This window comes from Triticum urartu, chromosome 2 (genome assembly GCF_003073215.2).
Source record: "Triticum urartu cultivar G1812 chromosome 2, Tu2.1, whole genome shotgun sequence".
Taxonomy (NCBI): Eukaryota; Viridiplantae; Streptophyta; class Magnoliopsida; order Poales; family Poaceae; genus Triticum; species Triticum urartu.
The window spans coordinates 52,803,675-52,821,512 of record NC_053023.1 but is presented as its reverse complement, the minus strand read 5'-3'; positions in this window follow the sequence as shown (position 1 = coordinate 52,821,512).

Below are 17,838 nucleotides of genomic sequence, written 5' to 3'. Positions count from 1 at the left end.
CACCCCAAGTAAACATTTCAAGGATACTCAAGCATCTAAGCTTGGGGATGCCCCGGTTGGCATCCCATCCTTCTTCTTCAACAATTATCGGTATACCTCAGCTTTTGTTTTATTCACATAATTTGTGTCCTTTGTGTTTTTGTTTTTCCTTTAATAACCATGCTAGTATGAGATAGCCCTTTATTGATTTATAGAATACTTCATGTGCTTCACTTATATCTTTTAAGTATGATCTTATAGAATTGCTCTTTGTGCTTCACTTAAATCTTTTGAGTATGGTTTTATAGAATGCTTTGTGTGCTTCACTTATATATTTTGAGCTTGGATATTGGTTAGTCTATATTAATTGTAGAATGATCCATGAACTTCACTTATATCTTTTGGAGTATGAACAATACTATCATCTAAAGTGGATTTAGAAGAAGTTTGCTCCCACTATTTCGAATGAGGAGAATTTTTCTTATGTGGAGAGTAGTAAAATTTCTATGCTCACAGATCATGAAAAGAATTCTTTATGTGATGGTTATATAGTTGAACTCATTCATGATTCTACTGAAATTTTTTATGAGGGAGGAATACATGTTTGTAGGAGCTGCAACAATATCAAGTTTCCTCTCTAGATGCTTAAAGTTTTGAAGTTATACTTGTTTTCCTTCCTATGCTAGTTGATTCTTGTTCCTATAAATTATGTGCTCACAAAATCCCTAGGAATGGGAATTGGGTTAGATTTAAATGTGCTAGTCATACTCTTCATGATGCTCTATTTATGTTTCAATTCTTATCTTTTATGTGAACATCATTGAAATCATCATGCCTAGCTAAAAGGCACTAAAGAAAAGCGCTTGTTGGGAGACGACCCAATATTTACCCTTACTGTTTTTGTGTGTTTACATGATTAAGCTACTGTAGTAATCATGTTTTATAGCTTTTGTTTCAATAAAGTGCCAAGTAAGACCTTTGGGAAGACTTGGGGTGAAAGTTATTGTGATCTTGCTGTAAAAAACAGAAACTTTGCGCTCATGAGTTTAGCTGCCATTTTTTACAGAAGAGTGATTTGGTGTTGATTCTTTTTTCAGAAGATTAATAGACAAATTCCTCACGTCCACCAATTTATTTCATAATTTTTTGAGTAGCATAAGTATGGTTGCTGTTCAGATCATTACAGACTGTTATGTTTCTGACAGATTCTGTTTTCATTGCATAGTTTGCTTGTTTTCTAGTTTCTATGGCTTATATTTCTCAATATAAATTGTAGAAAGGATATGGTACAGTAGGAATTGTGTGAGAACAATTATGAACCTTGTCTTTGACAGTACCAAAGTGAATGGTTTACTCTTTATCATACCAACCTATCTCACGAAGTTCCGTTAAGTTTTGTGTGATTGAAGTTTTGAAGCTTTGGGTGAGATATCGATGTGAGGAGAATAAGGAGTGGAAAGACCCTAAGCTTGGGGATTCCCAAAGCACCCCAAGGTATTAATCAAGGAAGACTCAAGCGCCTAAGCTTGTGGATGCCCCGGAAGGCATCCCCTCTTTCGTCTTCAAAACTATCGGTATACCTTACTCGGAGTTATATTTTTATTCATCACATGATATGTGTTTCGCTTGGAGCGTATTTTCAATTTTACTTGCTGTTTTAATACAATCATTGGATCCAAAATCTTGAATAAAGAAAAGGAATCCTCCCATGGCTAGTTAATTATTTGACTACTCAGTATTCTTCACTTATATCTTTTTGGAGTAGTTTGTCATTTACTCACGTGCTTCACATATATCCTATGAGTAAATGGTTGAATGAATTGAATATCATAAATTTGAATTTATATACGTTTCATATGCTCACAACATGGGGAGTAATGACTTCACACATAATAAGTATAGGTAGTAAACTTATTGGAAGTTAGCAAACACAGAATTGGTCACTTGAACAATTCATGAAAGAATATTGAAGGAAGAGAGATTTCACATATAAATATACTATCTTGGACATCTTTTGTAATTGTGAGCACTCATTAAAATATGACATACTGAAAAGTTGATGTTGGACAAGGAAGACAACTTAATGGGTTATGTTTTCCTATATTTGAAACGTTATATTGTCTTGGATCATCCAACATGTTGAGCTTGCCTTTCCCCCTCATGCTAGCCAAATTCTTTGCACCAAGTAGAGATACTCTTGTGCTTCCGAATATCCTTAAACCCAGTTTTGCCATGAGAGTCCACCATATCTACCTATGGATTGAGTAAGATCCTTCAAGTAAGTTTTCATTGTTGCAAGCAATAAAAATTGCTCTCTAAATATGTATGATCTGTTAGTGTGGAGAAAATAAGCTTTATACGATCTTGTGATGTGGAAGAAATAAAAGCGATGGACTGCATAATAAAGTTCCATATCACAAGTGGCAATATAAAGTGATGTTCTTTTGCACTAAGATTTCGTGCATCCAACCATAAAAACACATGACAACCTCTGCTTCCCTCTGCGAAGGGCCTGTTTTTTTTATTTTTGTCCTATAATTTATACAAGAGTCATGGTGGTCATCACCTTTCCTTTTTACACTTTTTCCTTTGGCAAGCACTTTGTGTTGGAGCGATCTGGATATATATCCACTTGTCCACTTGGATGTAGGTTTTCATAAATTATTATTGTTGACATTACCCTTGAGGTAAAAGGTTGGGAGGCGAAACTATAAGCCCCTATCTTTCTCTGTGTCCGATTAAAACTTTGAACCCATAAATATCACACGAGTGTTAGAAATTGTGAAAGATTAAATGATAGTTGAGTATGTGGAGTTTACAGAATCAAAGCTCTTACATAGAACCTTCCCGAAAATAAGATGAATTGCAATTGTTTGATGACCAAGAGCACGGTTTGTTAGTTTTCAAGAAAGTTTATGATCTATACTTTAACATGTGAATAGCTTGTTACTTGATCATGAGAAGTTTCATGAGTTGAGCTACTGTTATGATATATAATGATGCTAGAAAAAGTGATTGGAACTATCATTGATCAAACTTATGCACTTGCTAGCATTCACACTTCATAAATTATTTCTTTTATCGTTTACCTACTCGAGGACGAGTAGGAATTAAGCTTGGGGTTGCCGATACATCTCCAACGTATCTATAATTTATGAAGTATTCATGCCAAGTTTACAATAGTTTTATATGATTTTGGTATGATTTGATTAGAACTAACCCAGACTGACGTTGTTTTCAGCAGAACTACCATGGTGTTGTTTTTGTGCAGAAATAAAAGTTCTCGGAATGCGATGAAAATCAACGGAGAATTTTTCTGGAAAATATAAAAAAATACCGGAACAAAAATCTACCGGAGGGGAGTCTCGTGGGCCCCACGAGGGTGGGGGCGTGCCCCTGTGCCTTGTGGACTTCCCGTGGGGCCCCCTGACTTGTTCTCGATGCCAACCTCTCCTATAAATGCCCAAACCTCTAGAAAATAACCTAGATCAGAAAGTTCCACCACCGCAAGCCTCTGTAGCCACGAGAAATCAATCTAGGCCCTCTCTGGCACCCTGTCGGAGGGGGCCATCATCACCGGAGGCTATGGAGGAGGATCTCGGAGGGGCCATCATCACCATGAAGGCCAAGGACCAGAGGGAGAACCTCTCCCCATCCAGGGGGAGGCCATGGAGGAGGAAGCACAAGGGGGAGAACCTCTCCTCCTCTCTCTCGGTGGCACCGGAGTGCCATCAGGAGGGGAATCATCGCCGCGGTGATCATCTTCATCAACATCAACATCATCATCTCTTTTACGTGGTCCACTCTCCCGCACCCCGCTGTAATCCCTACTTGAACATAGTACTTCATGCCACATATTATGATCCAATGATGTGTTGCCATCCTATGATGTTTTGAGTAGATATCCTTTGTCTTTGGGTTGATTGATGATATAGATTGGTATGAGTTGTATGTTTTATTTTAGTGTTGTCCTATTGTGCCCTCCGTGTTGCGCAAGCGTGAGGGATTCCCGCTGTAGGGTGTTGCAATACGTTCATGATTCTCTTATTGTGGGTTGCTTGAGTGACAGAAGCATAAACCCGAGTAAGGGGATTGTTGCGTATGGGATAAAGGGACTTGATGCTTTAATGCTATGGTTGGGTTTTACCTTAATGATATTTAGTAGTTGCGGATGCTTTCTAGAGTTCCAATCATAAGTGCATATGATCCAAGAAGAGAAAGTATGTTAGCTTATGCCTCTCCCTCATATGAAATTGCAATGACGATTATCGGTCTTGTTAACAATTGCCTAAGACAATTCCGCACACCGATCCACCATTATTCCACACTCGCTATTTATAATATTTAGTAATATATTTTAACTTTATGATAACATCCCCTACTTTTATATTTTATCTCTCCGATACCATGCAATCCTCTTCATACCCACAACGTAGTTTTATTTCTCGTTTCTAGTTGGAAGCAAACGTTCGGTGTACGTAGAGTCGTATCAGTGGCAGATGGGACTTGAGAGAATATTGATCTTACCTTTAGCTCCTTGTGGGTTTGACACTGGAAGCACAAGTGCTCCCTGGGTGGTTTTGGTAATTAAAGTCAACATATCTCTTGTTGGACTAACACTTTTACCTAGTATGTTTCAGATAAGTTCAACAATGGAGTGGCATGGACTAGAGGATGTGGAACCCCTTCAAGATGCTAAGGACAAAGGATTGGCTCAAGATTCAAGATCAAGACTCTACATTTTCTATTTTAGTGATCCAAGATCACATTGAGTCTATAGGAAAAGCCAATACTATCAAGAGGGGACGAGGTGTTGCTTAATGGCTTGCTTGCTCAAAGTGCTTAGTGATATGCTCCAAAACCCTCAACTACCTTCCCACATCCACATATGGCCTAAACCAAAAGTCAAACTCGGCCCCACTGATTCTATCTATCCGGCGCCACCGAGTTTCAGATGTCATAGCCACTGCCACAAACCCTAGCAAATCGGTTTCACTGATAGGGATCTCGGTCTCACCGAGATGGGATTGTAATCTCTGTGTGTATGTCTATTACCAAAATCGGTCTCACCGAGTTTAAGCAATCGGTACCACCGAGATTACAATGCAAACCCTCTGGTTAGCTTATTACCAAAATCGGTCCCACCGAGTTTGTGTAATCGGTCTCACCGAGTTTGCCTGACCAACTCTCTGGTTAGCTTATTACCAAAATCGGTCCCACCGAGTTTGTGTAATCGGTCACACCAAGATTACGTTATGCCCTAACCCTAACCATATCGGTCCTACCGAGTTGCATCTCAGTCCCACCGAAAATCCTAACGGTCACTAGGTTTGCTGAATCGGTCCGACCGAGTTTAACCATCCGGTCCCACCGAGTTTGGCAAATTGTGTGTAACAGTTAGATTTTGTGTGGAGGCTATATATAACCCTCCACCCACTCTTCATTCGTGGAGAGAGCCATCAGAACATACCTACACTTCCAATACACATTTTCTGAGAGAGAACCACCTACACTTGTGTTGAGGTCAAGATATTCCATTCCAACCATATGAATCTTGATCTCTAGCCTTTCCCAAGTTGCTTTGCCACTCAAATCTTCTTTCCACCAAATCCAAATCCTGTGAGAGAGAGTTGAGTGTTGGGGAGACTATCATTGAAGCACAAGAGCAAGGAGTTCATCATCAACACACCATTTTGTTACTTCTTGGAGAGTGGTGTCTCCTAGATTGGCTAGGTGTCACTTGGGAGCCTCCAACAAGATTGTGGAGTTGAACCAAGGAGTTTGTAAGGGCAAGGAGATCGCCTACTTCGTGAAGATCTACCGTTAGTGAGGCAAGATCAACACCACCACCCAAGGTATGTTATTCCATCTTTAAGAAGCTTTACTCCAAGTCATGAGTCAAAGCAACTCGACAAGATGTGAATACATCAAAAGGCTTAAACGAAAAATGGTAACCCCATTTTGAACTTAAACGATGAGTATGACCTATGATCAAGTGCTCTCACTTGACTCCTAAGTCAATATACTCTAACATAGGTGACTTTGTCGCCGACCATCTCTAGATGAAGTTCTCGTGTGTCTCTCCATGCTTTTGTCTCTTGCATATTTGTTTCCCCTTTAAAAAAAACTTCATCTAGAACTTTTAGTTTCTTTTCTTTCCTTCTTTGTTCTGCATTTTCTGCATCCAATTCATTGCAAATCTATCAGTAAATTCCTTGCATATCCTTGTGAGATCTTACTTGTCTAGTGAGTTGAGGTGACAAGTGGTTTCACTCTAATGAAGTCGGTCACACCGGTTTGTTCTCTTCGGCCCAACCGAAATCTTTCGGTGCAACCGAAGCACACAACTTGGAGTCACCGATTCCACCACAGGAAAACCAACTTGCCACTTATTCCTGATTTCTGTTTGCTCCAGCTCCACTCAATGATTCTTGTCCTCTAACAGCATCATATTAGACATGCTGCTTTGCTCTGTGACTCGAGGACCAACCCATTTGTATCACATGTCCAGAAGAGCCCTTCTTGGAAATTGATGTCAAAGGGGGAGAGAGAGATCACATCAAAGCTTAATCCTTCCTATAGGGGGAGAAAGAGAGAATACTCAGGGGGAGAGAGTTTCTCAACTAGGAGAAAGTAATATCATCAAAGACCCCAGATGCTTGGTGTTCAAGAGGAGAGATGTCACATGTCTTTAAGAGGGGAAATACATGTTTGGTTGCTTGCTTTAGCTCAAGCTCTGTTGTTTCCTTTTTTGTTGCTCTGATTTTCTGTTCCCTATCTTCTCCCAATATCCCATGCAGATTCAGGGGGAGCAAGACATCTAAGGGAAGGAAATCTCTATTTTTATTGCATATCTTTACCTTTGGGGACATGTCTATATCCAATGTGGTACTTAGTACTCACTCTACATGTCATCCCAGTCTTGGTTCTCTTGTGGTTTCTCTTGCTTGCTCTGGTCAGTAGGTGTATCTGTGTTATTTAACCTTCTTTGCGCAGGTTCATCCCATCCTAAGCCAACTCAAGACCACAAGGTAAGTATATGCATCACAGTCATGTGAATGAGAAGTTCTTGCTGATGTACATACTGTTTGCAAGAAGGACTCATGAGCATGAAGGTACATTTCTCACGTTCACATCATTTGCTCTGATGCATATAGCCAAGATACATGTAACACATTGCTTAATCTATCATGATTACGCATTCACATGCTCCTATATACAATATTCACATGATTGCATACATGTAGGGGGAGCCTATGCATGTTACATGTCTTTCCAAAGCTTTACTTACTATTCTCTATATCTTTATCTAAAGCTTTGATGTATGTTGTTATCAATTACCAAAAAGGGGGAGATTGAAAGCACAAGTGCTCCCTGGGTGGTTTTGGTAATTAATGTCAACATATCTCTTGTTGGACTAACACTTTTACCTAGTATGTTTCAGATAAGTTCAACAATGGAGTGGCATGGACTAGAGGATGTGGAACCCCTTCAAGATGCTAAGGACAAAGGATTGGCTCAAGATTCAAGATCAAGACTCTACATTTTCTATTTTAGTGATCCAAGATCACATTGAGTCTATAGGAAAAGCCAATACTATCAAGAGGGGACGAGGTGTTGCTTAATGGCTTGCTGCTCAAAGTGCTTAGTGATATGCTCCAAAACCCTCAACTACCTTCCCACATCCACATATGGCCTAAACCAAAAGTCAAACTCGGCCCACTGATTCTATCTATCCGGCGCCACCGAGTTTCAGATGTCATAGCCACTGCACAAACCCTAGCAAATCGGTTTCACTGATAGGGATCTCGGTCTCACCGAGATGGGATTGTAATCCTCTGTGTGTATGTCTATTACCAAAATCGGTCTCACCGAGTTTGAGAGCAATCGGTACTACCGAGATTACAATGCAAACTCTCGGTTAGCTTATTACCAAAATCGGTCCCACCGAGTTTGTGTAATCGGTCTCACCGAGTTTGCCTGACCAACTCTCTGGTTAGCATATTACCAAAATCGGTCCCACCGAGTTTGTGTAATCGGTCACACCGAGATTACGTTATGCCCTAACCCTAACCATATCGGTCCTACCGAGTTGCATCTCAGTCCCACCAAAAATCCTAACGGTCACTAGGTTTGCTGAATCGGTCCGACCGAGTTTAACCATTCGGTCCCACCGAGTTTGGAAAATTGTGTGTAACGGTTAGATTCTGTGTGGAGGCTATATATACCCCTCCACCCACTCTTCATTCGTGGAGAGAGCATCAGAACATACCTACACTTCCAATACACCTTTTTCTGAGAGAGAACCACCTACACTTGTGTGAGGTCAAGATATTCCATTCCAACCATATGAATCTTGATCTCTAGACTTTCCCAAGTTGCTTTCCACTCAAATCTTATTTCCACCAAATCCAAATCCTTTGAGAGAGAGTTGAGTGTTTGGGAGACTATCATTTGAAGCACAAGAGCAAGGAGTTCATCATCAACACACCATTTGTTACTTCTTGGAGAGTGGTGTCTCCTAGATTGGCTAGGTGTCACTTGGGAGCCTCCAACAAGATTGTGGAGTTGAACCAAGGAGTTTGTAAGGGCAAGGAGATCGCCTACTTCGTGAAGATCTACCGCTAGTGAGGCAAGTCCTTCGTGGGCGACAACCGTGATGAAATAGACAAGGTTGCTTCTTCGTGGACCCTTTGTGGGTGGAGCCCTCCATGGACTCGCGCAACCGTTACCCTCCGTGGGTTGAAGTCTCCATCAACGTGGATGCACGATAGCACCACCTATCGGAACCACGACAAAAACATCCGTGTCTCCAATTGCGTTTGAATACTCCAAACCCTTCTCTTTACATTCTTGCAAGTTGCATGCTTTACTTTCCGCTGCTCATATACTCATTGCATGCTTGCTTGATATGTATTGTGTTTGTTAAACTTGTGCTTAAACTCCACTTAAACTTAAGAATATTAAAAACTGCAAATTTTGGCACTTAGTGTCTAATCACCCCCCCTCTAGACACCTCTTCTCGATCCTTTCACACTCCATACTTATCACTTCCACCATTGGAAATTGCTACGATGATTCCCTGCACTTGGGGATTATCAGTCAATAACATGACCTCCAGAACAGGATTACCATACCACTCAGGTGCGGATCTTACTCTAGTTGACCTACAAGGTTTGGTAGTAACTTGATCAGAAGTTTCATGACCATCATCATTAGCTTCCTCACTAATTGGTGTAGGAATCACTGGAACTGATTTCTGTGATGAACTAATTTCCAGTTCGGGAGAAGGTACAATTACCTCATCAAGTTCTACTTTCCTCCACTCACTTCTTTCGAGAGAAACTTCTTCTCTAAAAAAGATCCATTCTTAGCAACGAATATTTTGCCTTCGAATCTGTGATAGAAGGTGTACCCAACAGTTTCCTTTGGGTATCCTATGAAGACGCATTTCTCCGATTTGGGTTCAAGCTTATCAGGTTGAAACTTTTTCACATAAGGATCATAGCCCCAAACTTTAAGAAACTACAGCTTAGGTTTCTTGCTAAACCACAGTTCATATGGTGTCGTCTCAATGGATTTAGATGGTGCCCTATTTAACGTGAATGCAGCTGTCTCTAATGCATAACCCCAAAACGATAGTGATAAATCGGTAAGAGACATCATAGATCACACCATATCTCCTTTGGGCATCCTATGAAAACTCATTTCTCCGATTTGGGTTCGAGCTTACCAGGTTGAAGCTTTTTTAAATAAGCATCGCAGCCCCAAACTTTAAGAAACAACAACTTGGGTTTCTTGCCAAACCACAGTTCATATGGTGTCGTCTCAACTCGTAACTCAAATATTCTCCTCCACGATCAGATCGTAGAAACTTTATTTTCTTGTTACGATGATTTCCCACTTCACTCTGAAATTCTTTGAACTTTTCAAATGTTTCAGACTTATGTTTCATCAAGTAGATATACCCATATCTTCTCAAATCATCTGTGAAGGTCAGAAAATAACGATACCCACTGTCGTAGAATTGTCATGGTAGATGTCCTTAGTGCCAGGACTTAGTCGCGAGGCCAACGCATCTATGTGGTAGCTTGAGAGAGGTTGAGCGGGATGAGAGACGCGATGTTTTACCTAGGTTCAGCCCCTCACGGTGGAGGTAAAAGACTACATCCTGCTTCATTGATATTGATGATGATGATCACAGTTACAAGAGTGCTCTATCTCGAGAGCTATTGTCTAAACCTAACTTGTCCAACTTGTGGAACTTGTCAATCTTGTCCCTTTTGGGGAGCCCTGCCCCTCCTTATATATGTTGGAGGGGCGGGTTACATGTAGAGTCCTATTAGGATTAGGACTAGTCTATCTCTAATACAAACCGGATACAAGTCCAGGTCTTAACTCCTTGTAAGATAAATGTTCCTCATGCCTTTCCTCTTAAACCGGCCCACCATTAACATAAACTGGCCTGCTGGGCCTTGGGCCTTGTCATCCATCTGGAACACGCGTCAGGTCACCAATGAGTCTTCAGGCTCGTGAATCGTCATACCAGTGAACCGCCAGACACGTAAGTCGCCAATCCTCTGGCGGTTTACCAATGAAACGCCTAGTCCGGCCGGGTTATACTTCTGTCCGGTTTACGCCGTGGGGTATATCCCCGACATTAGCCCCCAAGTTTAGCTTGGATTTATCCATGGTAAACTTATGTTGCAAAATAAACACACGAACAAATTTGACAGGTTGTGCTCCGGGTTAAGAATTCTTGTAAACCAGTACATGATCACCCTTAAGTCCTTGTTATTTCCTCCTTCTGGGAAGTCTGGGTCAACAGACCAGCTTCATAATCAATTTGCCGACATTGGTTTGTCACAGAGAAATATTGTGAAGAATAACTCCTTTGACTCAGCTCCCAAAGCGCCGGTTTAAGAAATATGGGTCTTGAAATACTTATCTGATATTCAGCCAGTTTGAAGATGTAAAACTTGCCGGTTTAATATTACCAAAATGGCCGGTTTATAAATATTGGTGGCACCGGGTCATAATTGTTGTCGACACCAGGTCATGTAATTGATCTTCCTGATTTGCTCAAAATTGATAAAATGAAGATGTTCCTCCTTTATATGCATAATACCTGTAGCCCCCAAGTCTTAAGAGGAGAACATAGTGATAACTTAAGACTTGCTCCAATAAGTGTTTCAACCTTGAAGAAATCCGGTTTGATCATCTCAATCATATAAACTGAATACTCCATATATGTAGCCCCCAAGTACCGGGTTGTCATGCTTGCAGCAACCTGGGACTTGTAATTGCTTATAAAAACTTCAATCAGTGTAACCCCCAAGGGCCGGGTCATTATGCAATAATGAGCAGGGACTTTGTAAATATAAGCATGTAGATTTTAGTAGTGATGTGTAGCCCCCAAGGACCGGCTTAGTAAGATAATACTGAACCGGGACTTGATATATACTTCAATGAAAATAACATCTTATAATGTAGCTTCCATCGTAGGGCTTGAGCCCACGTCCACAAGGTTAAGAGCTTTGTGCTTTACCAACTGAGCAATGGATCCTTCAATATTATGGACGAAAACTTGTGTACCTTGAATTGTTGACAGGAGCAATTGGTAGCCCCCAAGGGCCGACTCATTATAATATGATGAGTCGGGTCTTCAATAAGTCTAGTAAAAATGACTTTGCATTAGCCCCCAAGTGTCATGATGCATGCTTGCAGCGACATGAGACTTGCATGTAATCTCAATTTGAATAATGTAGCCCCCAAGTGCCGGGTTGTAAACCTGCAACGACTCGGGACTATTCCTTCCATTGTAGAATAAATCATATCCTTTGATAAAATAATAGCCATTGCGCTAAAGCGACTTTGAAAACTCAATAATACCGGTTATTAATAACCATAAAAACCCAGCCATGTTGGCTATTCAAGATAATATAATCCGGAGAAAACCTTATTCATTCAATATCATAATGAAAATTCAGCCAAGTTTGGCTATTTGAATAATATAACCCAATGATTTATAAGCGCATGATTTCAATGGCGCAATCCAAATATATATATACTGGCGACTTATAGTCCAAAGACAGGCCGGTTTAACAAACCTGTTTCTGCATACAACAAGTTTAAAGTGTCCTGGTGGTTTACCGCCGGGCGGGTCATAATGCCCAACATATAACCGGGTTTATAACCAAGGATGCATTTAAGAATAATCAAATATGAAATATATCATACCTGTGACATTGAATCACATTGTTGGTTTTACCAACTTTTTGTAGTAAAGGTGATAACCCCAATCTTGAGTACTGATAACTCCTTCCATATTGTGCCGGTTTAGGATAAAACCGTACCGGGTTGTGATAAACACCGGATTATCCATATTCGATGCTGGCGACTTGTAGTCGAAACCAGGCGAGGTTAATAATCTCCGGATTGTAACTTGTACTGACAACTTATAGTTGACAGCCTCACCGGGTTGAGAAAACTCCGGTTTATAATTGAGTTTGTACTAACCACTGATAGTTGAAAGCTTGTGCCGGGTTAAGAATCACCAGACTGATTTGATGACTGATAGTCATGCCGGGTCAATAGACACCGGTTCAACATAAAATTTATCAAAAGAGAAAAATCTTGACAAAGGCAAATAAAACTGTGTAGTCGAGGCTTTTCAAGGGCTGCCAGGCCCAAATCGAGGCTTTTCATGGGCTGCTAGGCCACTGAGTTAAACCATTTTGACAAAGCCTTTTAAGATGGCCCTCCAACTAACCAATCATCATTTTAACTTTGACAAGTTCAGGGTCTCAATGAGAGTAACTGTCAAACGTTCGACGGGTCGTGCCAGGATTACCTGGATAGGAGTGGCTTACTTGATGAAGGCAGGTTAACCCGGGGTTTTAGGTGAATACACTAGGCTTCCAAGCCGTGGGTCAATACCCAGCTACAAGGGTCCTTTCAAACTCTTTTTTGTTTGACACAAAGAGCCCCCAAGTAACTTTGTGAGCTGTGCTCAATGGGTGCCTATGTTTGAGTTGTGCGTAGCAACAAGACTCTCTTTGGCCCCTTGGGTGTGAAGCTCCCAAGCTTTGTTGTGGCATGATAGCCGGATTAATGGACAGGACTCCGCTTTGCAAGCAGAAGCCCCCATGTGATATATTTCTGAGCTGTGCTCGCCGGGTGCCTATGTTTGAGTTGTGGTGTGTAACAAACTCTCTTTGGCCCCTGATGATAATATTGTCTTGATAGCCGCATCAAGAGGGTAGTAACGCCATGTTCTCTTTGGTGAATACACCTATGTTTGAACAGGAAGCCCCCAAGTAATCATATGAAGATGAGCCCATAAGGCAGAACACCCATGTTTGAACCGCGCGTCAGGGTAGCAGGTCCTCTTCGGCAACCTTTAACTTTTTGCAAGAGATAAATTCTTCTTAAACCGGGATTTTAAGCCGGACATTGAGAGCTTCAAAGCTTTATGGGAGACATCTTTCCCTTGAACCGGATTTTAAACCGAAATCCTCATTTTGAACCGGAAATTTTTTGACGGCCCTTAAATTTTCATCCATATGGTAGTAGCCTCGGGACCGGGTTATCTTTCCCTCCAGCATCCTGGGGTTCTTGACTTCACTGAAAAGCCGGCAACCTTTGCTGAGTCATATCATTGTAGCCTCCGAGTCTGAAGGCGACTTGAGGAGTTGGCTTGAGATTCTTCATAATTAACCGTGATATAGACCGGTTTGAATCCTGCATGGGACAACTTGCAAACCGGAGTAATTGCTCTTTAAAGAAAGCAATATATAATTTATAAAAATATGCTGGATGGATTTCACCTGATGTGTCAGGTCAGCAATTATCACCGCGGAGTTGATGATTACCGTGGTGAAACTGAAAACAATCACGGCCGACTCGACCGCGGGAGCAGACAGATGAGTCGACCGCAGTGTTGTAAGCCGGTGCGGACGAGCAAGTTGTCCTCCTCGTTGTAAGCCAGCACGGACGCGTGAACCGGCCGCGAGAGCGGACGGGCGAGTCGTCCGTGGCATTTGTAAGGCGGCGCGGATGGGCGAGTCGGTCGGCATGTTGATGTAAACTGGACCACGATACGCGTGTCCGTGAAACCGCGCGACACAACCACACGTGCATCCGTGATATGATACCACTTTAAAGTGAATAATTACTCTGTATATAAAAATATACAAACCAAGACAAAGATAAACTGCTTTTGATAAAAGCAATATGTGTCAATAGCACAGATTTAGACGGATATCACCTGATTCATCTAGATGATAATAGACGGACTGTCCGCAGATCACCTTGGTAATGTTGCAGCCCATCCAGCATAAACATAGTATTCGGACGATCAGCCATCTCTTCATTTAGGAGTGTTTACTGTTCAATATTGTTATCCTTATAAGAGATAATTTTTGTAACCTTGCTGCGGGAACCTGTATACTCGCCAATTTACAGGACTGTTTTCCTCTCGGCAGATGTCAGTCATTTTAAATTTTCTTTGCCTCTTCACTGCTTGTCTTTCCCACTGACACTCCATCTTGCTCATCAGTTGGCCAGGTTCTCAAATTAAACCAAAGTATAGTAACTTCCACACGCAGCTTCTGTTGGCTTCATGGATTCACCGAGTGGGTATGGCTTCAGATTTAAGCACCGGGTAACAACGGCCCAGGCAGAAACACTCCAATGCACTGTACTTGGAAAAAAACGGCTTGAGATCTCCTTCCAACATATGAACAGACTGGCGATTCAACACTCCTAGCTTCACAGGGCCATGGAAGTCACGTGGTAGTTTCAAAGATGCAAAGTCAAGCTGGAGCGACTCGATGTAAGATGCCCTTTGACTGCTGAATTTACAAGACGGCAACGTGTATGCATCCTTCCGTTCGAATGATATCACGGAACCGAGTACGAGCTTGATCCATTGATTCAGGTGTTTCATGTGCCTTGTGTCAAGAGCAGATGTGACACAAATATTCAGGTGACTTGGTGTGAGGCCACCCGATGCCCGAGGCGGAACCAGACAACAGCGGAGGCTTACAGGCAAAAGGTCACTCGACGGTCGGGCGGCTGGCAGCAGCAGAGACACTCAACACGCGGCGGCTTGATGCGAGATGCGCTAGCAGCGGCGAGACGGCAAATTGGAGGCAGAAGCCAGCTCCGAGTTGAAGACAAAAACAGTTTAAGGCCATGGAGGCGAGTGCAACTCGGAGCGGAATCTATGGGGACCGGCGGAACGCGGTTCAAGACAGGCTCGGTTCCTACGGCGGAGGTGCTCGTGAAGCACAGCAGAGCTGGCGGCAGGTCAGAGAGGCGCCGTCCACCGGCGGCTCAGGAGGCCGTGGCTGCAGAAACGGCGGAGGCCTCGGCAGTGACGGGGCGACTCAGCGCAGCATCAGGCGGCGACTTGTGGAGTAGAACGACGGCGGCTCGGCAGCTTAGTGGTTTAGCCATGGCGGCCAGGTACGCGGGCCATGCGGTCAGGCGACCGCGGATGCAGGCACGAGTGGCTCAACCACAGGTAAGGCGGAGCGCGGCTGTGGCGTACTGAAGCAGAAGCCAGTTCAAGGCGACTCAGAGCAGAGCAAATCGGAGCAGAGGGCGCCCGCGGCACGGATCCTGGCGATTCCCGCTCAGAATCATGCAGGCACGGCAGCGAGGCGGAGGAGCGCGGTCAACGTGGCGCGGAGGCGCATGAACCGGCGGCAACTCGGCTCGCTGGCTTGGCAGAGACCGACGACTCGGTCGTGGAGTCACGCAACCAGCGGAGTAGACCGAGTCATGATGTAGTAGTAGTTTTCTTTCCTGCCTCTTCTCTTGGAAAAAACGTGCAGATGTAACAACAGCCGGGATAATCTTTCTTTGTGTTGGCGTTGCAGCTGAGCCCCCCTAATAAAACGCGGCCGGCTCGGCGCGCGGCCGGCTTGCTGCGGTTTTCATCGGTGAAATCGGGCAGATGCAGAGATATGGTGGCCGCGGCTCGACGCACTGCGACCGATGTGTGACCCGGATCCTTCTCCGGGTTTTGTTTGGGTGGACTCCCACGGCGGTTGTAGAAAAAAACACTTGTTCCTTCGGGGCTTTCGACGTAACCCTAATTCTTCTTCGTCTTGCATCTCACGGATCGTAAAAGCCGGACCAGCGAACTCAAAGCTGATGAAAAGAACTGGTTCCTCTTTATCCAAAAAAATTGCAAACATCTCCATTCTTAGAGAAGATCCCTCCAAGAACTCAACACCACCGTACGCAAGCCCCACGGTGGGCGCCAACTGTCGTAGAATTGTCACGGCAGATGTCCTTAATGTCATGACTTAGTCGCGAGGCCAACGCATCTATGTGGTAGCTTGAGAGAGGTTGAGCGGGACGAGAGAAGCGATGTTTTACCCAGGTTCAGCCCCTCACGGTGGAGGTAAAAGCCTACATCCTGCTTCATTGATATTGATGATGATGATCACGGTTACAAGAGTGCTCTATCTCGAGAGCTATTGTCTAAACCTAACTTGTTCAATTTTTGGAACCTGTCAATCTTGTCCCTTTTGGGGAGCCCTGCCCCTCCTTATATATGTTGGAAGGGCGGGTTACATGTAGAGTCCTATTAGGATTAGGACTAGTCTATCTCTAATACAAACCGGATACAAGTCCAGGTCTTAACTCCTTGTAAGATAAATGTTTCTCATGCCTTTCCTCTTAAACCGGCCCACCATTAACATAAACCGGCCTGCTGGGCCTTGGGCCTTGTCATCCATCTGGAACACACGCCGGGTCACCAATGAGTCTTCAGGCTCGTGAATCGTCATACCAGTGAACCGCCAAACACGTAAGTCGCCAATCCTCTGGCGGTTTACCAATGAAACGCCTAGTCCGGCCGGGTTATACTTTCGGCCGGTTTACGCCGCGGGGTATATCCCGAACACCCACCGCGAGCCTCAGCACTCATTGGACTGCATACATCAGCATGTATTATTTCCAACAAGTCTGTTGCTCACTCCATTGTTCCTGAGAATGGAGTCTTAGTCATCTTGCCCATGAGGCATGGTTCGCAAGCATCAAGTGATTCATAATCAAGTGATTCCAAAAGTCCATCAGCATGGAGTTTCTTCATGCACTTTACACCAATATGACCTAAACGGCAGTGCCACAAATAAGTTGCACTATCATTATTAAACTTGTATCTTTTGGTTTCAATACTATGAATATGTGTATCACTACTATCGAGATCAGGTCAATAAAAATAGAGCACTCATCAAGGGTGCATGACCATAAAAGATTACTCATATAAATAGAACAACCATTATTCTCTGATTTAAATGAATAATCGTCTCGCATCAAACATGATCCAGATGTAATGTTCATGCTTAACGCTGGCACCAAATAACAATTATTTAGGTCTAAAACTAATCTCGAAGGTAGATGCAGAGGTAGCATGCCGATGGCGATCACATCGACTTTGGAACCATTTCCCACGTGCATCGTCACCTCGTCCTTAGCCAATATTCGTTTAATCCGTAGCCCCTGTTTCGAGTTACAAATATGAGCAACAGAATCAGTATCAAATACCCAGGAGCTACAACGAGCATTAGCAAGGTACATATCAATAACATGTATATAAAATATACCTTTCACTTTGCCATCCTTCTTATCCACCAAATATTTGGGGCAGTTCCGCTTCCAGTGACTAGTCCCTTTGTAGTAGAAGCACTCAGTCTCAGGCTTAGGTACAGACATGGGCTTCTTCACTTGAGCAACAACTTGTTTGCCATTCTTCTTGAAGTCCCCTTCTTCCCTTTGCCCTTCTTCTTGAAACTAGTGGTCTTGTTAACCATCAACACTTGATGCTCCTTCTTGATTTCT